Genomic DNA, 25,652 nt, shown 5'->3' with positions numbered 1-25,652 from the left:
CTGGTATTCCCCCTGTTTTTTTATTTTCCCTTTTAGCTTGGTTATTTTGGGGTCAACAACTAAATGGCATAAGCCACTTGTTGGTCAAAGGTCATGCTTAATCTCTGTTGGCAATTAGATTTTTGCCTTTACCACTGGATATGCAAGTAGCACTATAGCTACTTTCACAGATGAAGTTTGCATTTTTAAAATCCTGTTTACCCAAGGACTGGTAGGTTTGATTATCCTTCTCCATTCACTCCTGTGAGAGTGCAGACTTATACATACATATGGTCTTCTAGACTACTGGGGATATATGGGATTTTATTTTTAAGCTTACCTTCTTAGAAGTTGCTCCTGGGTTCAACTAGCTTATTGCTGAACCAGTGTTTGGCTAGAGGTTTTCTTTAACCTCCTCATGCCAGTGCCAGCTTATACCCTTTGTATTTATTTTATTTTTCTGTGTGGAACCTAGAAGTGTTTTCAAGTCTGTCCCATGTCCTGTTCTGATTACTCCTGAGTAGGCACAGCCCATTACTTGTGTACTACATTTCCAACTGCTAAGGTTACCTATGTTGCCAGGAGGGCTTTTCCTGTGTATCTCTTCCTATGGTTCTTTCTGTTAAACTTTTGATTGCTCTACTGTTTTACTCATTGCTACCAGTATGATGGAGCTATTAGCAGCTTCTTAATTGCTCTTTACCAAGATCACCATAGTTTTCAAAAAACACCCTAAGCACAGAATTCACCATGTTTTATTCCAAATAAGGTCACTCCCTTTAGTCAGTAGTGGCCTGCCTCTCCACCCTCGACTGAAGCTCTATGCCACTAAACAAGAGTTCAGAATGGGAAGAGAGGCTCACTTTTCCTGGAGTGACACTTCTGCTCTATGTCTATATTAGAAACTGGGGAGAGTTGGTGGTCCCTATTCTTCTTGGCTTGACCCTCCTAGCATGGGACTCCTCTACCTGGAACCTGCTCAAGGATGACTAGAATCTAATACTATTGACCTGTCATATTTGGCATGTAGCTTCTGTCCCAAAGTTGAGGATAGGTGGAGACTCCAGTCATTGTGAATAGAGTTTCTGAAACATGGGCTTTGGGAGAAGATGAAAAAATGCTGGAAGCCTGCTCTTTCAATGGTGATTCCATAAATACAGGTGGTATCATGGGAAGTGGGTATCATGGGAAGTGGTTATCATGGTTCAGATATCATAGACTTTCATTGTTCTTACTGAGATTTAGTAAATGTACTTGAATTAATATTTCTTCATTTACTATGTGCCATTAGAACAATTTTCAGAGACTTTAAGGACCTTAGTAAGCTTTACATATTTATACTTTTTAAATATAATTTTATATATTTACAATTGTGTGTGTCTATGTATATAATATGTGTGTACACACACACACACACACACACACACACACTATATAGAAAGATATAGATAAATATATTTAGACAGAGATATCTAAATAAACTTTCTTCACCCAAATAGTTGTTTTGTTGGGGGGATAAGTTTACTGTATCTTTACTCCATCATTCAATAAACTGGTCTCCTAGTCTGCCTCTTAATCATCTATAAGCTAATGATGTCCATGTGCCTATCTCAGTCTTTCATGTAGACTCCAGACTTCCATATCTAACAGACTATTTATTGTCAAGTAGTTTTGGTTTTACTTTCTATTTTTTTTAATATTTTTTTTTTATTTATTTGAGAGAGAGAGAGAGAAAGGAGGAGAGTGGGGAGGGTCAGAGAGAGAAGCAGGACTCTGGGATCATGACCTGTCCCAAAGTCAGTCACTTAACCAACTGAGCCACCCAGGCACCCAAATAGTTTTGGTTTTTCTACCTCAAAAATGTTCTCTATAGGTTTTTGTTATTTCAGTAAATCAAACTACCACTGATGTGGTTAATCAAGTAAAAAATCTGAGCATTGGTGCGGAGCCCCCCCCCCTTACCAACTGCATATAATCCATTGGCAAGTCCCATCGATTCTGTCAAATGTATCTAGAAACAGCTCATTTTTTTCCACTTTCATGCCTCCTGAGTCTAAATCCTACCCCTTCTGATGGTCTATTAAAATAGACTTCAAATGAACCCTGCTTCTATTCCTGTGTCCCCTCCAATCTGTGCCCTGAACAGTCCCCAGAATGATAATTTTACATATACTATAAATATATGTCCCCTAGTGCACACTCTGCACTACTGACATCAACCTTCTTTTCCTCTCCTTCCAACCTATCTAGAGCCCCACCCTTTTTTGCTCTGTTTTAGTCACACCGTCTTCTTTCATGGTGTGCTTTCCTCTGTTTCAGTTCTCTTTCTTCCTCCCTTTGCAAGAATGGCATTGCTCCTCTTTTTTTTTTTTTTTTTTTTTTTCTTAAATGTTACCTCCTCTGAGAAGCTTTCTGGGTAGTTTGTCCCCTATTATGCTCTCTTGCTTCACCCCATTCATTTCCTTCACAGTTCTTGACATAGTTGGTAATTATTAATTTCTTTAATGATTTATTGTCTGCTGCTCCCACTAGATGGTAAATTCCAGGACTGCATGAACCATAGTTGTTTTGTTCATTTGCTCTGTAATAAATACCTACTACTAATGATAAGAGGTCCTACTGACCAAGAATGGCACATGTGCCCAAAACTGGTTTTAAGACACATAATATGTACACACACACATACACAAACATGCATACACATATATACACTCATATATATACACACATATGTATATTCATACACATGTGCACACACATATACAAACTCATTTAATCCTCATAACAATGCTATGAGATCATTTTATTATTTTCATTTTATAAGTGATTAAACAAAAGCACAGGTTAGGTAAGTGACTTGCCCAAGGTCATGCAGTGAGTGAGCAGCCTAACCAAAGTCTATTCCAGCTATTCCAGAGTCTATACCCTGAAACATTTTAGCCCTTTCTTAGTGCAGTGCCAGGAACAAAGTAGGTGCTCTGTTAATATTTGTAGAATGAATGAACAAGAGGACAGCAAAATGATGTTATCACCCCTAGAGGAGTGCTGTCTGACACAACTTTTTGGAGATAATGGAAATATTCCACATCTCTGCTGTTTTATACAGCAGTCACTAGTTATATGTGGCAGCTGACCCTTACAATGTGATTAGTATTACTCAGGAATGAAATTTTTATTTTTCTTTAATTCGAATTTTCCTAAATTTAGATAGCTACATGTGACTACTCTAGCACATAAGACAATATAGTCCAATACTTTATGAGGTGGTATCACTTTTAATGCACTGAGGTTTATATAACCTTGATGAATTTAACTCCAAAACAAAACACAGAATTCCCTTTTGCATTTCTTTTTTCCCTACTGACTTCCACCCCCAGTTTTTCAAACATCCTTTATCCTCCCACTTTACTTCATTCCAGTCTGTAGAATCAAGCCTCCTCCTTCATGTGCAGCTCCAGCAAAGCCATTTCCCCACCCCCTCAATGGTGGCGTGGAGAGTCTTTCAAAAATATTTAACTAGTCAACAAACATCTAGAGCCTACTTGGATGGAGCACTGGCCCAGGTCCTGGAGAGGGGTAGAGGTATACAGAGCCACAACAACAACTAAACAGAGTCCCTATCTAATAGTGAAGAGGGGTTCATTAGACTGGTAAACTCACACATAGTAAAGTCTCAGTCAAGGGGCTGGAATGTATGGGGGGGAGGCAGTGAGTGGCAGGCTGAGTGTCTAGTTTTACAGCTGCAGGTTCCAAATTGGGACTGTGCTTTGTCTACTTAGCAGAAGCTGCTACAAAATGGCACTGATTCCACTTGCACCTGGACCACAAGAACAAATGGATGGGCCCAGTTTTGCTTTCAGAAATGAGTTCATAACAGACATGAGACAGTCTTACTTATGTTTATCTAGAAAGAGACAACTGACCTAGAGGGAGGGAACTGCTATTATATTTCACCCTGATGACTTGGGCTGATATAAGGTGGGTCTAGTTCTTAGACCACTACCCCATCTTTTATGAAGAAAGAAATAATCAAAGAAATATTATATAAAAATTAAACTGAGAATCAAATAGTAAAGAACAAGAAGAAGAAGGAGAAAAGAGCAGTACGCATTAATCATCAAACTCATGGGCAATTACTACTCATATTTCTAAACAAAATCCAATAACTGGGGTAATGAAAGTGCATTTCTTCCCTCCCACCATTTGCATACTTGGCATCTCACTTACATTGTATGTAGGTTACAGCAAAAAGATGCTGCTTTGTTTGGATTTTGCTTTTTCTGTGGAATCCATTATAAAGCAATGTTCTTTTGTGTGTCGAAGAGCAGAAAAGCTCCACTTCCTCTCTTCAAAAGATTTGGGCAGAAGTCAACTACTGTATTTATCCCATGCAGCTCTCTTTGATTACTAGATGTGTGCTGGTTGTAGAAGCCACAGAAAAGCAGTGAATGTTCTCGCCACAAAGGACTTTCTTTCTTAGGATGGATCTTACAGCATCATGCTTCTGAAAGAGAAATTTTCAGTCAGTCATCTAAATGTCACTCTATAAATAGGAAGCACATAAACATAGAAATATCCAGATAATGCCTTACGTGTTTCATTTTTCATCTACACATCTGCTATTAGTGCGTAGGTGGAATGACCATGTATTTCATTTTTCCCTCAAACTTCCTCAATTTTACTCTTTTCAATAAAGACAGTTCATTAAAAGCAAAACCAAATGAGATTTTGCTGTAATGCCTCTTTAACACTTTTCTCATAAATTATGTCATAGATCAGAAAATCAAAAAATAACCATCAGAAAAGAACTAGAGCAACTGTCCCAGTCTACTCTAGACTAAAACTGTAACTCCCTGCTTGTGAGTTTATTCCCCAAAGTGAGGTCCTGAGAACACTAGTTCCGTGATTTGCACCACAATAAAAGCATTCCATGGTGAATACCTTAAGCTCATTTGACCATACAAAATGGTTGTGTTGGTGTCATGAATATTTTCACCAGTATTTCCTAAGCTTCAGATGTACCTTCCATTCCGCCTCACATTTTACTGCCAAATAAGAACTCTTAATTCAAGCAAGGTTTAGACAACATTCTGCCAAACACACACATACCTAATAGCAAATAAGCATGAAAAATGGGGATGCATACTGCTCTTGTAAGGTCTGGAAAGTCCCAGTCTGCCTTTGGGATCTTGCATAAGCCCTTTGCATAAAATATTCACTCTGCCTAAGACAGGCTGAGACCATAGTCCACTAGTTGCTGTACAAGCAGACTCTAGGACTGTGTCACATGCTAGAGCCCTCCATGAAGTGTGGGCACAGGACCCTGAAGACCAAAGAGATTAGGTACCAAAGATTTTAACTTACTTGGTCTTAGAAACATCTGTACACATGTTATGATGATACACATACGCATGATGATAATACGTACTTGGTCTTAGAAGCAAACTACTAAATGTGCCTTTACAAAGTGGATTCTAAATGGGAAGTGATGTTAGATGTCATTCTAAGTACAGCCGATTCTTTACATTCGAAGAAATGGACATTCTGACTTATAAATCATCCTGTTACGAGAGTGATGCATCAGGATCTTCCCCATAGAGTCTCACATCCTCTCTTGTTAATAAAAGGTAATAAAGTTAATAAAATAAAAAGTTAATAAAAGTTCCACTACCAGAAAATAACTTTTTTACTACCACTCTCCTATCAACTTCCCACGTAGGCTCTGTTTGCAGTGACAGCATCCATCTTGTGACAATGAGGTAAAACATGTGACCATGAAATGCCAACAGCTAAGAAAGTAGAGAGATAGAAGGAGACCAGAGATAACATGTAACAACTAAACCAACTAAGGCTGATGACCTCTGATTAAGTTACTTATTGCTTAAATCTCTATTATCTTTTTTTTTTTTTGGACAACTAAATATATTCTTAATTAAATACACACTATTAGAGAACCTAATCCCTTTAATTTAAGAACAGCCTTTTATGACCTCCTGGGGAAGACCCAATTCACTGGCAATCAAGGGTAGCTCAGATCAAGCTCCCAAAGCACTTAGCTTCCCTTCTACTTCAAAACTCAACACATTGCCCTATAGCACCTATTTGCATACTTATCACTAAACCATGTGCAGTCTTGTGGTACTGTGCCTTATGTGTCTTCCCAAAGCCTATCACAGAATCAGGCTGGCAGTCTCTCTTGAGAAATATGTTGAATAAATTGATAATGTTAGTATTCTGTCACGTTCCTTGGTGACAATATCTCACTCTCCAAAAATTTTGTCCTTTTAAAGGTGAATTTAAAAATTAAATATGTCACCTAATATTTTGGTAGTGATGACTTTGAGAAGCTATGTTTATGGGCGGGGATACTACTGAATGATACCTGAGGAACAGCACTAAGTATAAAAATGATTAGGTTCTAATAGGACATCATTGCCCCTGACAGTGGCTGAAAGGATCTGGTATGGCATGGCGTGCTATGGTATGGTGTAGCAGAGAAGCCAAAGGCAAAAGCTATGAAGCCAAATTATCTAGACTCTTCTCTCAGCTCTGTCACTCATTTACTGGATGCCCTGAGCCAGTGTCTTGTCTCTAACACTTGGTTTCCTTAGTCTAAAATGGCATGGTATCTAAGTCAGGAAGTTTGTAAGAGGATTAAATAAATTAAAAAATGAAAACATATGGGGTGCCTGGGTGGCTCAGTGGGTTAAAGCCTCTGCCTTTGGCTCAGGTCATGATCCCAGGCTCCTGGGATCAAGCCCCACATTGGGCTCTCTGCTCAGTGGGGAGGCTGCTTCCTCCTCTCTCTCTGCCTGTCTCTCTGCCTGCTTGTGATCTCTGTAGGTCAAATAAATACAATCTTAAAAAAGAAAGGAAGAAAACATATAAAGCGCTTAACACAAGGGCACCTGGGTGGCTCAGTTGGTTAAGTGTCTAGCTTTGGCTCAGGTCATGATCCCAGGGTCCTGGAATCAAGCCCCACACCGGACTCTCTGCTCAGCAGGGAGTCTGCTTTTCCCTTTGCTCTCTCTCCCTGCTTGTGCTCTCTATCAACTCAATCAAAGTTTTTTTAAAGTGCTTCCACAAGACATGACACTTAGTCAAAACTCAATAGGTTTTAGCTGTTGTTTTTCGTCTCAAGTACTATTGGGGAGTTACTGCTTAAAAATACACAGAATATCAGAGACATCTATTATCTACCACTTAAAAGGCATACGATACATTTTTAATGAAAAAGTAAAAAACAGCCGGTAGCACAAACATTAGAATGACTAAAGTCCAGAACACTGACAACACCAAATGCTGGTGAGGATGTAGAGCAACGGGAACTTGCATTCATTGCTGATGGGAAGGGAAAATGGCACAGCCACTTGGGAAGAGAGTTTGGTGGTTACTTACGAAACCAAACATAATCTTACCAAACAACCCAAAAACTGTGCTCCTTGGTATTTACCCAAAGGAGCTGAAAACATATGGCTGCTTAAAAAACATGCATGTGGATATTTATAGCAGATTTATTAATAATTCCCTAAACTTGGAAGCAACCAACATGGGGAAGGTGAATGGATAAACAGTGCTACAACCAGACAATAGAACATAATATGTGCTCCAAAGAAATGAGCTATTAAAACAGACAAAGCCATGGAAGAACCTTAAATGTGTATTACTAAATGAAAGAAAACAATCTAAGGAGGCTCTATAGTGAAAGGTTTCTACTCTTCGACATTCTGGAAAAGGTAAAGGAAACTATACCATTTTAATTGTTGGTAGGGTAAAGGGGGAACAGGAATGGAATGAATAGGGAAACACAAAGAACTTTCAGGAAAATGACCATATTCTGTATAATGATGGATACCTGTCATAATACATTTGTCTAAATCCATGGAATGTAGAACACCAAGAATGAACTCTTAGGTAAACTATGGACTCTGGGTGATAATGACGTGTCAGTAGGCTCATCAGTTAGAACAAATGAATCACTCTGGTGGAAGATGTTGATAATGGAAGAGGTTATGTGTGTGGGGGGGTGAAGAGTATATAGGAAATTTTTATACTGTCCTCTCAATTTTGTTATAATTTAAACTATTCTAAATATACATATATTCTAAATATATATTCTAAATATATATGTATATATATACATACATATATGTATATATATACATACATATATGTATATATATATTTAAATCCAACAGTTAGCCATGGGTAATTTCTAAATAGCCAAAGTGATCATCATTACTAGACCTACACATTATGTCAGAGCTTGGGGTCTTGGGTCCACTGGCTGGAAGTTCACTCACAATCCAGTTATGTCACCAAGAGCAAGTCAGTTAACCTTTAAGTATAAAATGAGTGCAATAGTACTTTCCTTCTAGGATGTTTGGAGGAGTGAATGGGTTCTGCCCAGCATCTGACACTAGTCGTCAATAAATGTTAATTATTTTTAACAAATCCTATAGGAGGTTCTGATATACTGTCCTGAATGAAAGTGACATTTTATTAAAATGTCCCTTTTTTGCCATGAGGCCCTTTCTAAATCTTATGACAATCAGCTATACATTGAACACCAGTCACTCTTGGAACGCTTCCACTATCTGCATAACTGTGAACCTTATCATGCTAAGGGCGTAACACACACCATGTCACTTCTCATTTAATAAAGCAAATTGCTGCATGCAAGGGTAGTTATTCTCACTTGCAAATTTCTATCTAATTAGCTCTCTAAAAGCAAATTGCAAATTGGATCCAAGCAAATCATTCCCGGAGTACTTGCTCTGGTGAACTAAATGAATAGTGGGTCCATTCTGCAGTTGGCCAGAGATGCTGCATATGGCAACAAAATTGTGTCTCCATGTTTCCCAGAAGAAATTCTTTCTGGTTGCCCGCAGGTATAGACATCATCCTTCTTCCCACAGTTTGAAAAGGATTGTAGTGTAGTGACAAAATTTTTACGAAGACTAAAGAGGCAAAAGGAAGCCGAGGTGGGAGAAATTAAATCTCCAAGTGACATTCAATCACATGTGGAGAGACAGCCAAGTCAGAACCAAGACATCAGCGAAGTTCACGCAGTACAGGCGAAAAATAAAGGATGGACAAATGAACCTCACTTGTGGGCAAGAGGCAGATCTCTTGTGGAGGAGAAGGTATGTCTTGTGGACATGGTATATGGAAGAATTTAATTCTCGGGAAGCTGGGCGTAAAGAAGTGATGAGAAACAGAATCCTGACTCAAGGAAAAAGGATATAAAGACATTTTGTGTGTTTCCCTGCCCAGCATTCATGCCTTCCTTTTTTTATATTAATGTCTCAGTTTCCTTTGAGAGATCTTCTACTCTACGCGGTTCAGGTGCTGCTAATACCAGTCCTTTCACAGGTGGGTGTGGGAGGGACAAATGACTCAGGTGCAGCCAGAGTGAATTTTCAAGCTTTCACTGAAAAGCTCCTTTCTTTCTACATGGATGCCAAGCTGATGAAGATAAACCCAGGGCTGCTGGCATCACCCAAAGGAGACCGCCTGAGAAAATAAGACAACATAAAGAAAAGAATAAAGAAATAAAGAGAGGTGGCTTTGCTGGGTCATTTTTTGAGAATCTGCAACCATCCAGATTCTCCCTGGACTTGTCAGTTTTGGAAAGGTCCAACCCTGGACTTTTCAGTTTTAAGAGTCAGGGAGTCCCCTTTTTGCCTCAGCCAACTTGAGTTAGTTTCTGTCACTTACAACTGAAAAAAACCTGACTCACTGCTGAGGGGAAGTCATGCCTACTTACAATATGTGGTACTTTTTCCTCAAACACCAAGTATCATTGATGTGATCTCTATATTGGTCTGTGGTGGCCATATTTTCCCAACCACTTCCCCTACAAAATGAGCATATCTGCTCAGACAAGTAGAATTTTACTCACAGAACTGCAGAATGTCAGAAAATCGGAGCTATTCTAAAAATCTGGGACACGTGCAGAAAACATACTTCCTGATAGCCCAGTCCCATTCCCCTACTGAACTCTTGAGGCATGTATTTTGAACTGACATTCCTCTCTTTAGTAATCAGGCTAAAAATAGCTTTCCTATGCTCTCTGTGTAGAGATTGAGACACATTGCTCAAAGCTGTTACACCACATATCTGCAGCAAACTCTAAGCTAGTCAGTCAATATTTGGACCCCATGGAGAGAATCCCAGGGGAGAATTCAGCCCCCATACCCCATCCTGCCCTTTGGTCTGTTGAGAGCGACTCACCTCAGTAACTCAGTTTCTCAATATCTCAATAACCACTTTATGATACAAGGGTGACACACCTTATGCTATAGGAAAGTTCTCCTGAGTAGTGTGCAATCCCAGGTTTATTCACTCCAGATCTATGATCTATGTATTACACACAATCATTTCAGACATGATCCATTTCAAAATCTTATGAGTTGGCAGGGGATTCCTAATGCTGTGTCTTCTGGTATGACTTTTGCAATCATCATCACATTTTTGTAATCCAGAGGGGTTATCATTGCATTTAGCACTTACTATGTACCAAGAACCATGTTAAACAGTTTACAAGCACTGACCAATGAAATATTCACAAAACTCTGACCTAGAATCTATTGAAATCTCCAATTTACAAATGAGGAAACAGGCTCAGAACAGTTGAGCCAAATTGCCAAGATCACACACTTAGTAAATGTTGAAGCCAGGGCTAAATTCTAGGTCCATCTCTCTGACACCCCATAGTCCATGTTCTGAATGCCTACTCTGTTCAGATTCTTACGAGAACTTTGATATTTTATCTGGGAACAGCAATTTTCATTTTTAGAGCTTGAAAATATTTAATAAGAGAACTTGAAAATAATCAATCACGCCCAAGCATAGCACAAATACACACCAGTAAGAATGATTGTTGCTCTCACCTTCCTTGTGCCAGGTACTGTACTAGGCTTTGGGACTACAGCAGAAGACAAGAGAGATGCTAGCATCTGCCCTGCTCCCCACTGGTGATGGACACTTGACAGAACTGTTTGTCCTTTGGGCGTTCAATTTTCTAATCAATAAAAGAGTAAGGTTGTGCTACATGATCTCTAGATCCTCCTCCAGCCCTGACATTTGATGAGTTACAGGCTCTCCTCCTGGGTTCCCAAAAGGTAAAATATGTAGGCAGACATGTGCTAAAGCATAAGTACTCAAACTTAGTGAACATCAGAAAAGACTAGAGAAATTGTAAAAAGCAAGGACTTCCAGACTTTCAGGTAGAGGGCTGCATCGAGAAGCTCCAGGATGGGGCCCCAAGATCTGCATTTTTAATAAGTTTCCTGGGAATGTTGATCATGAACTGTGATTTGAAGCTGGTATTCAAAGCATTGGCAGCTCTGAGGAGCTTATCAGAAACGCAAATCTTGGGTCCCACCCAAGACCACTGAATCAGAACCTGCATTTCACCAAGGTCCCCAGGTCATGCTCATATGGACTGAAATGATTCTAGAAAGGGGCCAACCTGGTTAATCCTAATGCCATGTTCAATCTCAATACTGAAGACCCACAGCACACCCTTACCTAATTGTTATTAGTTTAATTTCTCTATAATTGCTACCCCAAAAAGTATCATCTGGAAGGGTGTTTTTTCAAGTCACCTTTGGCAGAGCCCTAGTCATCAGTCCTCCTGGGCCATTTGGGGGTAGGCACTGCATGAGGCAACCTAGACTGAGCTAGCCTCCAGGCTATAAACTCTCCTCCAAATAGAACACTCCATTTTGATCAATTTTCAAATTATGGTTTGATTTTTTTTGAAAAGAGGGTTTTGTTGCTTTAAATTTTTTCTCAACCAACATCATGTTCCATAGTGCCCATCAATGCCATTAGTACCTTCCCCATGATACCCAAGAGATAGGCTTAGGGAATGAACCTGGCTCTGTTTTCTCATATGCTTCCCTTGAGGGCAGAAACATGACCTTCAAAATGTCAAAACCTGCTCCTGTTCCCAGGAGGACTGTTAAGTTACTTTCCTACCCTACTTTAATATGCAATGACCAAGAAAGACGCTAATGTGGAAAATTCTGAATGCAGCTCATATGCCATTGCTAGTTTATCTTCTAACAAAAGCTCTGTGTATCTTTTCTTATAAACCAAAATGTTCCCACCAGTCAATGGGAATTTGATCCTTAAGGTAAACACGAGCAGTCCAGATCTTTCTTTAGAGCAAGTATGTTGGAGACATCTGTAGTGATCAGCATTGCCTGGTGGCTCTGGAGTTAGAGCATCTCAGAATTTACTTAATAAAGATGTCAGAAGAGGCACAGGAAAAGATAGCTTCAGTTTTATTAATACCTTATGGCTGATTCTCAGCTGGGACACACCTGGGGAGTTTTGGAAAATCTTGATGCCTAGGCTACACCCCCAAAATTTACATCAAAATTTCTGAGAGTAGGTCTCTAGTTTCAGTGGGTCCCTAGATGATTTCAGTGTGCATGTGAGATGGAGAACCACTAAACAGTGCACCAGATTTGGGAACACTGGAGATGGAGTCCTGTTAGATACATGCTCACTGGCCCTCCTCTTCCCTCTCTTGGTCTTTCTCTTTCACATGCACATGGCCATTCATTTATTCAGACAGCAGTTATTTATTGAGAATCTACTATGTATAAAATTGGAACTAGGAATTAAAAATTCAAAAATCCTGTTCTTGTGGAGCTAATAGTACTGTTGACAAATTTTTCTTTTCTTTTTAATTTTAGACATAAAGAGGTGATATAAAGAAGATTAACTGGGGTACTGGTATACTATGTAAACCTAGCCTCTGTGAGAAGGTACAACTGGGTTCTAGGCTGACACCTGAATTTTGGAAAGGGCAGAGCTAAAGGAGGATCTATGGATGAAGCTCTTACACAGAAGGAACAGTAAGTACAAGGGGCTCCCAAATGGGAAGGAGCTTGGTAGATTGAAAGGAGAGATAAAAAGTCAGAGTGGCTAGAGCGCAGTCAATGAAACGTAAAGTTAAAGGAAATGGATTCACAATGGTAGCCGAGAGCCAGGAGGTATAGGTCTTTATAGGCCATAAAAAAGAAAGTTGAAGGAGTGCCTGGATGGCTCAGTGGATTAAGCCTCTGCCTTTGGCTCAGATCCTGATCTCAGGGTCCTGGGCTGGAGCCTCATGTTGGGCTCTCTGATCAGCAGGGAGCCTGCTTCCACCCCCTGCCCCCACTCTCTGCCTGCCTCTCTGCCTACTTGTGATCTCTGTTAAATAAATAAAATCTTAAAAAAAAAAAGTTGAAGAGATAATTTGATAAATAACTTTAATAGTGGTAAAATATCTACATAAAAGATCACACCAATCTACATAATATATGTAGTATAATATAAAATATCTATAATCTATATCTATATAAAATAATATAAAATATCTATATAAAATATCTATAATATCAAATATATCAAATATATCAGATATATAAAATATCCATAATATCATAATATAAAATATCTACATAAAATCTCATACCATGAACAATGGCCTACATCTAACATAATGCTTTTGAATTTTGTTTTACTTTTGATTTTGGAAAGGGATGAAACAGGGTTGGAGCTGTTACTTGGGGACACATAGTAGAATTGCCTAGGAGAGGGGTTCATTCAAGCTGTATGACATACACTGTCCTTTGCCATAGGTATGATTCCTTTACCCTCCTCTAGAGGTGTGGCCGTTACCCACAATGAGCAACTACTCACAACAGTGGGCCATACACAGTGATGTCAAATAACAATCGCAGGCACATTCAGGATTTTTAGATAATACCTTCAGTCCAGCTCATTGACCCTAAATTTCTGTATTCTCTAAGTATCTCTGTCAGGATGTCCCACGACACCTCAATCACAACACGAGCAAAAGGGAACTCCTCTTAATTCATAAACAGACTCTACCTCTCCTATAATCTGCATATGAGTTGGTATCAATAGATTGGGTTGAGGATGGATCATCTGATGAATCTTCACTCCCAAGTCTGTTGCCTGGTCTGGGGTGACCAGAATACCTCAGTGGGAGCTCATCAGGTCCTTCTACTCCCCTGTGGCTAACCTGGCCTTCCTCACAGCATGGTGGTTTCAGGTTTGTTGGACTACCTATATGGCAGCTGGCTTCTCCCTGAATGAGTATTTCAAGAGACAGGGGGTGGAAGCTGCCAGGCTATTAAGGCCTGAGCCTGAAAATAGTCATAGCATCACCTTTTCAATAGCCCCCTGCTCAAAGCAGTTTCTGAGCTCACCCAGGTTCAAAGGTAGGAGTCAAAGACTCACCTCTCTGTGGGATAAATGTTGATAAATTTGTGGCTATGTTTTGTCTACCACAATATATAAAGCATCCACATACAACGTGTGTGTGTGTGTGTGTGTGTGTGTGTGTGTACAGATACACATACACACAGCATGTGGTAAAAACATGGATCACTGGAAACATATCCATACATACAGCATGTATTTTATGCATACATTATGTATTAGATATAATTGTATACACAACCTATTTAAATATACAGAGTGCATGGTACATAGTAAACTATAATCTTCTAAGTAAAATCTACTATAGTAGTAACTAAATGCTATCCCAATTACCTTATAGTGATGTCCTACAATCTTTTCGTAAACTTCATAGAAGATAGGATAAACAAATATGAGGAGGAAATGGGAAGACTAACCAACATAAGCACTGAGAAGAAACATTAACTTCCCTGTCAGAGTCATGAGTCACCCTCCATTAGTTGGGCACCATTGGACTTAAGGAAGTTGCTATCAAGATTCTTCCAATGCAACCACTGTGAGGTTGCACGGGAGAGGAGGCAGTGAGAGAGACTCAGCCCATTGTCAATGCAGAGTGTTCTGAATGCTTTTGTGTAAAAGGTGGCACCATCAGCGGGAACAGGATATGTCAATGTGACAGTGAATCACCAGGTGAAATCACCACTGCTTAGGTTCTGATGCCTGCCTTGCTGGCAGCAAATCGAATTGTTCTAGTGTCCCACCCCCTCCATGGAAAGATCAAAGAAGTTTCATCTTAGGGCATAGATATGAGGAGAGGAGAGAAGAGAACTTGGGGCCTCAACTATTTTTTATTTTATTTTAAATTCCAGTACAGTGAAGATACAGTGTTATTCAAGTTTCATGTGTATAATATATTGATTCAACTCTTCCATACTTCATATAGTACTCACCACAAGTTCACTCCTTAATTCCCATTGCCTATTCTACCCATTCCCCCCACCCCTCACCTCCCCATACCATCAGTCTGTTCTCTATATTTAAGAGTCTGTTTCTAGATTGTCCCTCTCTCTCTCTTTCTCTCTCTTTTTTTCCTTTGCTCATTTCTTTTGTTTCTTAATTCCACTTATGAGTGAGATCGTGTGATATTTGTCTTTCTCTGACTGACTTATTTTGCGGAGTATTACGCCCTCTAGATTCATCCATTCAACTACTTTGATAAAAAAGTATTACTGGATTCTTTTTAAGAGCAAGGATGACCTACAATTTTTCTTAAAATATATCATGAAGGAACAGTGAAAATGGGCTAACCTAAACAAATAATATATTAGATTTAAAAAAAGTTCATTAAGACTTGGGCTTATCCAAGTATGTAAGGCTAGTAGACATTAGAAAATCTAATTGATGTAATTCACCACCTTAATATATTGTGGTATGGCCTCTTGGCATCATAACCTTGTATAGTCCTGCTGGCAGTGAATCTGGGCTGGCCTGTGACTTCCTTTATCCAGCTGAATGTGGCAGAAGTGATACTGTGCCAATTTCTGAAATATGCCTTAGGAAGGCCTGGCAGCTCCTGCTGTGCACTTTGGGACACCATGTAAAAAATCCTCCAACCAGATGGAGAGAGCTTCCAGAGGCCAGAGAGAGAGAAAGAGGGCTTGAGACTATGTGGAGAAAGATTGGCCCAGCCATCCCGATATTTCAGCCACACTGGGACTTGTAGCCATCTCTGCTGAGGTGCCAGACATGTAATAAGTCATCTTTCATAGATGTCCAAACTGAGCTACCACATGACTGCAACCCCAGAAATCTTCTCACTATGACTACATAAAAGCACCCAAACAAAAATGGCAGAAAATCACCTTGATGAGCCCTCTCAACCCACAGATTAGGTAAAGTCTGATAAAACGGTCGTTCTTCCAATCCACCAAATACTGGCATGGCTTCTTATAAAATAATAGATAACTGAAACATGAAAAGAAAATACTCATAAATGATCTCAAAGGTACAGAAAAAGCATTTGAAAAAAATTCTCCATTCATTCATGATAAAAAAGAAAACCCTGCAGCAAACTAGGAAGAAGGGACCTATCTTCCTTAATCTGATAAAGAAGAACCCCACCAGTCCTCATACTTGAAGGCGTACTCCCACTCTGAGATCAAGAAAAAGATAAAATACCACACTATTCCTTCTAATCAGAATTTCACAGAAGGTTCCAGCCAGTGCAGTGAGGAAAGGAAGAAAGAAAGGAAGGAAGAAGCATAAAGATTGAAAATAAAGGAAAAAACTGTCACTTCAAAATGATATGATTTTATATGTATAAAACCGCTAAAAAATTGCAGGTATGTTACTTATATTAATAAAATAATTAAACATGTTTTCTAGATCGCAATATAAAATCAATTGTACCACAAATAATACACTATATGTTAATAAAAAAATTTTAAAATAACACTCATAATAACACCAAACATGCATAAGAACAAATCTAACAAAAAGATTTAAGACTTCTACTAAGCAAATTATAAAATATTCATGGACATTAAAGAAGACTTAAATAAATGGTCATAGATTAAGAACTTCAATATCACAAAGATATAAATTTTCCTCCAATATAATCCCAATCAAATTTCCAAATTTTTCAACAATGAAATAAGCTGAACCTAAAATGTATACGGAACTACAAAGGGTAAATAACAGTCAAGCAGTCAAGAACGATATGGAAGCATGTGTCCTGCCAGAGATCAAGAATTACTATGTCAAGGGGCGCCTGGGTGGCTCAGTGGGTTAAGGCCTCTGCCTTCAGCTCAGGTCATGATCCCAGGGTCCTGAGATGGAGCCCCGCATCAGGCAGTCTGCTTAGCAGGGAGCCTGCTTCCTCCTCTCTCTCTGCCTGCTTCTCTGCCTACTTGTGATCTCTGTCTGTCAAATAAATAAATGAAATCTTAAAAAAAAAAAAAGAATTACTATGTCAGAGTTAACTGTGGATCAGGACAGGTAAACAGACCAGTGGAAAAGAGCTGCAAACTCAGAAACAGACCCATGCGTGTAATATGGGCATATGCTCTATGACAGAGGTAGCATGCAGTCTGGAAGGGAAAGGACGGACTTTAATAATGTTGCTAAGACAATGGGTATCCATATTTTTTAAAAAGAAGAAGAAAAAATACATATATAAATATATATACACACATAAATATATATCTCCACATAACATCTTTTACATAATAATTCCAATTAGTTTCTGATTTAAATAGGGAATAAACCATGAAATTTCCAAAATAATACAGAAGAATGTTTTCATGAATGCCATATAGTTAAGAATATCTTAAAATACAAAGAACAAATAAGGAAGTGTTATATATTTGACTAAAGTAAAAAATATACACCATCAACAAAGTGAAAATCTATGGATTGGGGAAACACATTACAAATGAAGGGCTTATCCTCAGAAGACAAAAAGAACTCTCCCAAAACAATAAGAAAAAAAAAGAATAGACAAGACAACAGAAAAAATGTCTGCCAAAGATGCAATCTTTTGTTTTACAAATGATCAATAAATAAATACATGAAAAGGAACCCTACTTCATTAATAACACAACATATGCAAATAAAAGCAAAATGAAATGTTATTGTGTGTATCTACTAGATTGAGAGAAATATTTTTAAAGTCTGGAAGTACCAAATGCCAGGAGAACATAGAATACTGGGAATTCTCATACATAGCTGTTATAAACAATATAATCACCTATTTGGCTATTATCTATCAAGTTAAAGATATACTTATCCCATGACTCAACGATTTTAACCTTGGGTGTGCACCATAGAGAGATGGGTGCATGTGTACCCCAGGATAACTGCACACTGCAACAGATCAAAACCGGGCTATCCCTCCTGAGTACAATGGATAAATTTATACTATATGTACATGATGATATGTTATGTGGCAGTATAAATGAACACATTACATGGATAAATCTTGTAAATATATATTGAGCCAAAGAAGTCAGAAAAAAAACCATGATTCTGTGTCTATATAAGTTCAAAAACAGATACTTTGGGGTATTCATCCATATTAGATAAAATTAAAAGAAGGATATCATAACGTTTACCTCCAGGAGAGTCCAAGGGAGTTGTGATAGTGAGAAGCTCATGGGCTGCAGCAATGATCTTTTTTTGGCCCAGGATAGTAATTATATCATTGTTCTTTTTTTCTCTCATTTCTTATTGTGGTCCATATATATAAAACATCAAATTTACCATTTTAATCCCTTGCATGTATACAGTTCTACAGCAAAAAGTACATTCATACTGTCAAGCAGTCATGGATGTCCATGTTTAGTTATTCAATAACTGTAAAAATGGTTTATGCACGTTTCTGTGTTTATTTTATCTCACAAGAAAAGAAACAAAACCAGTACAAAGCCAAGGCTGTGTGCAAAGACTCAGTCACAGAGATATTAACCATAGCACTGTTTATAATAAAAAACAACCCGAAACATCAAATCACTACTTTGAACTGCATGAAGGGAGGGATCAAACATCAACACACACAGACCTAAGGAAGGGATTTTCCTGCAGCCTTCAGAAATGGTAGCACAGAAGAATACGCCATGGCACGAAAAATGACTGAGGCATACAGTGAAGTAGAAAAAGGTGTGTTTCTAATACACATGCACAGATATTCCTGTGTTTTAAAATAAACGACAAATATTTATGTAAGGAAGAAGGCTAGGAGAAATACATTATAATATTAACTACGACTCTATTTGAGTAGTGGTTTTATGAGTGACTTTTGTTTTCTTTGTTTCGCTCATTTGAATAGTTTCAATTTTGAGCAATGAATACAGATTCGTTGTTAAGGGAATAAAAAAGAGACATTATATTCTACCGGGAAACAATAACCAAAAAAAGACATCTCTGAATGGGAATATAAAACCTGATATTAGCTTATAGGTATATCTGGAAAACACCTGGAATTCTACCAGCTCCCATCAGTCTATTTGAATATAACTTCCTCTGTCAGTTATCTCTTTCCTACCTGGTTGGTTTTCCCCCTGAGTACTAGCTCTGACAGTAAAATGAAATTCTGGCTGTCTGCTCTGAAAGAAAATAGGGCAGTGGAGGTAGGGGGATCCTCTGAGAACAGCCTGCTCCTAATTGAAAGGAAGTGAAAATCCTCCAAACATCGCAGGCACAGTTGATGGATCATCCCTCCGTTTTCCTCCATCTGGTCTGCGGCCTCTTACAGAAACCAAGACAAGAAAAATGAAGTGTACCTGACACAGGAAATGAGGGTAGTCATTTGGATGACAGAGCACCAGCTCCCCATTAAACGCTTGGAGGGAGGTGGGCAGTGAAACAGAAAGCACCAGTCACAGTGCTCGTATCTGACTTCATACCCAAACAATGGGTAAGTAGGAAGGACTCCACAGTCAGTCCACAAATACGCCTCACAGCCAGGTTGGGTCACCCTGTGGATACCTGTTAGCTCATCAGAATGGACTTTCCAACTGCTGAGCTGCAGTTGAATGTTTTTCCCCATGATAGTGATCTCCTACTGGGACAGTATTTCATCAATTTAAAGAACAGGAGAATTCACAGAATACTTTATGGCAGGTAAAGACAGTCAGAAACCATTAAGTAGAAAAACAGTAATAATTCATTGTGTATATGTGTGGCATGCAACTACTATGCTTTGCATTATACTTGCCTATAACAGGACAGGTTATGACATATAAGAAATTGGAAAAGTACTGGAACTACTATAGGTTACCCTCACATTACACAGAGTCTGAAAGAAGAGAAGGGCTGGGGGCGGGGGATACAGAGGGGTTTATGTGTTAAGGTACTATTTTTTAATTAAAGTCTAGTTATCATTAATAGGCGTGCTATAAAATAGGGGTAAAATGAATTTGGGAGAAGTCAAGTTAAATAAAAGTACATATGGTTTCAGGAATCCCTAAGGTCTTTAGTTGACTAAAATGCATATGACCTTCCAAAAATAGAAATCGTATGGAGTTACTGTGCAAAATCTTTTTGACCATGAAATATCATCTAAGGAATTCACGTTGGAAATTGCTTCAGTAAAGGAGTCTTCTTGTTGGTTTTTCCACGTAGAGGGAGAGAGTACGCTCTTCTTTCTCACCGACTTCACTGTTATGTGTGATATGGAAGGAGTTTATCTCCATACAAGGTTTCAGTCCTATCCTATCTGATGATATGATTGTCCCCGCAGCAGCTTTTTCTTGTATTTATGGGGAGTGATAAACTTGATAAAGCTCAAACCCCTAACAAGTATCAGGGACTTTCATCAACCAGACTAAGTCCAGAGCTTTTGCAAAATGACCTCCCAGAACCCACAAGTAGTCTGTCACTGGAGCTGTTGATATTGTGCTGTTGAGAGTACATTTTGTCTTTGTTTTCAGTGTATTTTCTTTCCCAAAAGGAAACAAATGGGCTCAAAGAAATGAATAGAGAAATGTATAGAAATACCTTAAAAATTGCATCTCCATAATTTTGCAAATAAATGAAGAATGAATGCATAATTTATCTATGTACGCTTACATGCTTGTTACAGTTAACTGTCATTCCATATGGCACTTTTGATTTTCTTCGAAAATAATGAACTAGAAACACTCAGAGAAATTGGCCTACAGAGAGAGTTGAGTTAAGGTACAAGGAGGTCTATATTGAGTAAGAACATGGGTAGGAGTTATGTGGTCTTCTTCACCTTTTCTAAGCTGCCAGGTAGCCTTTTATTTTGCAGTAATGAAAACTAGAGCCATACGAGCAAAATTCAAATGAAGTCTATCTGCCAAAAGAAATAGAACTGTGCATTTATTCTCTACTCCTGCTTCCACTTGGAAGATGCCTTTTCCCCTAAGAACACGTTTAAAAGGTTATAAAAGTGGCTTTCTATTTTTGGCCAGAAACAGAAAGCAAAAGACAATGGAGAAAAAATATTAGCTCAGCTTTTCCAGGCTTGAAATAATGTGTGATTTTTGCTGTTTTTCCAACTTTTGAGAACAAGTCTGGTAGAATGCTTAATTCATTCAGCTCGTGAATCACCTTTCCTTTGTGGGAATATTAATGCCAAGCTAAAATTTCTCCATATGAGGAAAGAAAAAAAATTAAATGCAGCAAAGCTAGGAGTAGATTGGTAAATAAAATCATTCTGTCTCTACCTCATTAATTTTTCCTTCATCCTTTGGAAGTCCTGCAAACTGTAGCAGTGCATCATTTAAATGGTACCTTCAGGTGTTTCACTGAGACATAATTAAAATTGATGTCATCTGGCATTTCCTTGTGCAATTTGTCTAACTCCTTGCAAATGGCAAAACAAAGCTCTTCGTTATGACTTTGTCTTTCTTCAAGAAACTGCCCAGGATTTTCTCAGTGTGCTCTGGAAAGCTGGCCAACTGAAAGAGAACTTGAAGGTCCCTGCAGAGATTTCCTTCACAATGTATCCAAGTGGTTCACTTGAATGGACTTGCCATAACAGGCAAGTTAGTATCCCTGAGACATCCCAAAAATTTTTAAAAAATCTTTCTTACATCCTTACATTTATTTACTCCCTCAAAAGATATGTATCAGGCTCATACCATGATTCTCCAATTACCAAGATGCCCTTCAACAGACGAATGGATAAGGAAGATGTGGTCCATGTACACTATGGAGTATTATGCCTCCATCAGAAAGGACGAATACCCAACTTTTGTAGCAACATGGACGGGACTGGAAGAGATTATGCTGAGTGAAATAAGTCAAGCAGAGAGAGTCAATTATCATATGGTCTCACTTATTTGTGGAGCATAACAAATAGCATGGAGGACAAGGGGTTTTAGAGAGGAGAATGGAGTTGGGAGAAATTGGAAGAGGAGGTGAACCATGAGAGACTATGGACTCTGAAAAACAATCTGAGGGGTTTGAAGTGGCGGGGGGTGGGAGGTTGGGGTACATGGGTGGTGGGTATTATGGAGGGCACGGATTGCATGGAACACTAGGTGTGGTGAAAAAATAATGAACACTGTATTTCTGAAAATAAATAATTTATTTAAAAAAATGTAAAGGAAAAAAAAAAGCTCCCATCCCTTAGGGGAGCTCCCAGTCCAGAAGGAAAACAGACATGACACTACTAGTTAACAATAACACGTGAGGAACACATCGAGAGGAAGTAACTGGTAATGTGGATTTAACCTGCAGGTCAGGAAAGTCACCCTCCTGAGGAAGTGAATTCAAGAAACCTCCCAAAGGATGATGAGGGGAGATGGGACTGAGGAACAGACCGAGTTAAGGGAGAGATATAGGGCTATAGATCATTGAAAATAGAAGAGCTAGGCACTTGCCTTCTGTCTTTCATATATTGGTCCAAATTTTGCCTTTAGTTTCACATAGACTAAAACTACTTGCTCCCCTAGAAGACCACTAAGATTTATTTTCTACTATTTTCATTCATTGTATGTTTCTTTATACTATAATGATTTAAAAATAAGAAGTAGGGACGCCTGGTTAGCTCAGTGGGTTAAAGCCTCTGCCTTCAGCTCAGGTCATGATCCCAGGGTCCGAGGGATCAAGCCCCGTATGATGCTCTCTGCTCATCAGGGGGCCCGCTTCCTCCTCTCTCTCTGCCTGCCTCTCTGCCTACTTGTGATCTCTGTCAAATAAATAAATTTAAAAACAAAAGAAAAATGAGAACTAGTATTTGCTGAACATTCACTTTGCACCTAGCCCACTGAATTCCCCCAGTGTGCTCTTTATCCACATTTGAGGAAAACTGGAGTTCAGAAGGTTACCCATCCAAGCAATTCCTGAACTAGAATTCAAAGCCACATCTAAGATGGTGATGTTCAAGGGTAAGATTTTCACCAGTTTACTGGCGTTTCTTCATGTTCAGATCCATTAACTACTTCATCAAAATGATAGGGGTGGTGTTGGGGGATGTGTTAAAAAAAATTCCCAGGGCTCATTCAGCTGTTTGGAGTCTGAATCTCTGAGGACATGGTTGGCGCATCTGCATTTTAACAAGTTCCCCAGGTGCTTCCCCCCACCCTGTTTTTTTTTTTTTTTGTTTTTGTTTTTTTTTTTTTGAGAACCGCTGAACTTCATCCCAGTTCCAGGCAGGAGTGAGAGAGAAGGGGTGGGGGGAAAGGGAGAGAGGGCGAGAAAAGAGGCAGAGAGACCACTGTTGATGCATGTTACTCTCGCCCATGTTCCTCGAGTGCTCTTCTGCCTCTTCCGAGAAATGCTGCAATGCAGAACAGTTAGGATTTTCAAACTGCAAATCTTTTCGCCTCATGCACTGGCAAGATGTCTCAGCGATGCAGAGAACAGCTTCAGCCAAGCTGTGAAAAGCGAGGCTGTTTCAGAGGAAGTGAGATAAGACAAAAACTTACAAAAACAAACATCCTGAGGCTGGTGTTCAAAAGGCCACTGGCAAAATCTATAGTCAAATGTGAAGTGAGCTAAACAAACACATTACTGGGCCATCCAGGAAACGTGAAGCAGATGCCTGGAAGTGGGATGTGTGTTTTCAGCCCGGGTAGAAATATCCTGGGGAGTGATGATATGGAATCAGACGCAGAGTTCAGATAGAAACAACAAGGGGGACTGGCAACAGGCAGCGTCTCCAGGATGGACAGGAGGTGCTGCTATGAAGGGGTTCAGAGCACATTCAGGGAAGGTGGGAGACGGGTGCTCCAACCTCACTTAAAGTTGCAGGCCGCGATTTTCTCCCAGTCCTGGCATTACCCAATGGCAACTAGTTAATGAAGGAGTGGTGACAGAGACCCGGTGGCCTAGACAAAGCTTTAGAGCTTTTGATACTGAAAAGATTATGGTGCTGCCTAGCCCCCACCCCCACCCCGTTTTGTACTTTAGAATAAAAACAATACCAATTCAAAATATGAACAAAGGTAGTTCAACAACCTTCCAAGTTTTCCTCTGAGAGGAATTCAATGCCTTTTGAGAAACACAAAACAGCAATTTCTGGCAAAAAATAAAAAAAAAAAAAGTTTTTGTGTGCTTCACTGGTATCCGACACATAAGCTTCATCTGGTGGAAGAGTGTTCATAAAGTGCTTTCGAACCCCCTGGAACTGACCAGGTACTCACTCAGTGGTAGTTATTATTACTGTTAATAATAGCAACCTAAGTTTCCAGCTACATTTACTGCAGGCTCCTTCCCTAGCTAAGGATCTCCCTCCTGTGGATGCAGACTCACTAGCATGGTACTATTGGGCATTATTTGAACCCAGCTCTGCAGAAATGAGGAAGGTGCCCCAGCTGCCCTCTCCTTAGGATCAGAGTCTAATTCTCTGACATGGTCTCCCCTGAGCCCTTGTCCCCCTATACTTTCACTGCTTGCTTGTATTAAAGAATCACTGTTTGCGCTCATACTAGAACCATTCACTGAATGCCATCTAACTCTTGACATTTATTTAGGAACCATCATTTTATTTTACCGAGTTTTTTATAGCATGAATATTTGATGACTAGAGTAACTCGTGGCCCTCCCCAAGTACAAGCTCCTTCCTCTCTTTCTAGAAGATAATACCAGTCAAATCAACCTTTAAATTTACTGTGACTCTATCACACTGAAATTTCAACTGCATTTTGGATTTATGTTACCAGTGATAATTGGGAAAATTATAGTATATTTTAAGGTAACCATATCTATTTTTGTTGTGCCTTGAAAAATTGCATGTATTTCCTCAAAATTTTTTTCCTTGGGAAATAATTTTTTTTCTGCCAATAGCAGTGTTTAAACATTGCAGTTGTCATGGCAATGTTTAATTATTATTGCAAGTAAACTTTTCCAGATCTAGATCTGGGTACAGGCAAGACAAGATATACTCCAGGGGGGGAAACTTTTAGCCACTACTGCCTTTGTTAAAAATTGCATTTGGGTCATTTGATTCTACTCATGTCATCAAGGATGCCTGTTTTTATAAAAAGCTGATTTTATACAGCAGGAAAATTAGCCCTTCTGTTATGATGGCTAGTGATTCATGTTTGTTAGGGAACTTGTCACAGAACAAAGCAGACTGGATCTGTTGGTGGAGTTTGCATTCCATAGCAACTCTTAGGGTCTTTCTGGGGGTCAGGGATTTAAGTCTTAGAAATTGTGTTTGGGCTCCAAGTTGTCCAGTTCCATCTTCTGGAGTTTCTGAGGGAAATTGTAAAACTGATAAAGAGGAAACAATGTGAGTTGATGCAAGACATCCCTGCCCCTGAAAAGACCAAGTATGTCTCAGTTCTTAGAAATGAGATAGCAGTGCTCACTGAGAAGGGAGAGAAGCAGGGGCAACAGAGAAAGGTGGCTAGAACGGGGGGATCAAAATCTTGTAAAATGACTTACACATCTAAAAATTACATAGGTGTGTTCTCTACATCTGCCTTGGGAGAGCCAAGCTTTTCTGGCCCCAGAAGCAACTCACTGAGGTC

General features: G+C 39.2%; 1 long non-coding RNA gene across 3 annotated transcripts in view; it reads left to right on the top strand.

Moving 5' to 3' along the window:
- Positions 1–25,652, top strand: part of LOC123391459 — a 321,198-nt gene that overhangs the window by 278,526 nt on the left and 17,020 nt on the right. For all 3 annotated transcript variants that reach the window (XR_006606150.1, XR_006606149.1, XR_006606151.1), the window contains exons 5-6: positions 8,871–9,125; positions 12,693–12,854. This is a non-coding gene — a long non-coding RNA (uncharacterized LOC123391459). The remainder of the gene's footprint in view (positions 1–8,870; positions 9,126–12,692; positions 12,855–25,652) is intronic.

The sequence above is a fragment of the Mustela putorius genome, unplaced genomic scaffold, assembly GCF_011764305.1.
Source record: "Mustela putorius furo isolate JIRA1106 unplaced genomic scaffold, ASM1176430v1.1 tig00000095_pilon_pilon_pilon, whole genome shotgun sequence".
Lineage (NCBI taxonomy): Eukaryota > Metazoa > Chordata > Mammalia > Carnivora > Mustelidae > Mustela > Mustela putorius.
This window is presented reverse-complemented; position numbering and strand designations above follow the sequence as displayed.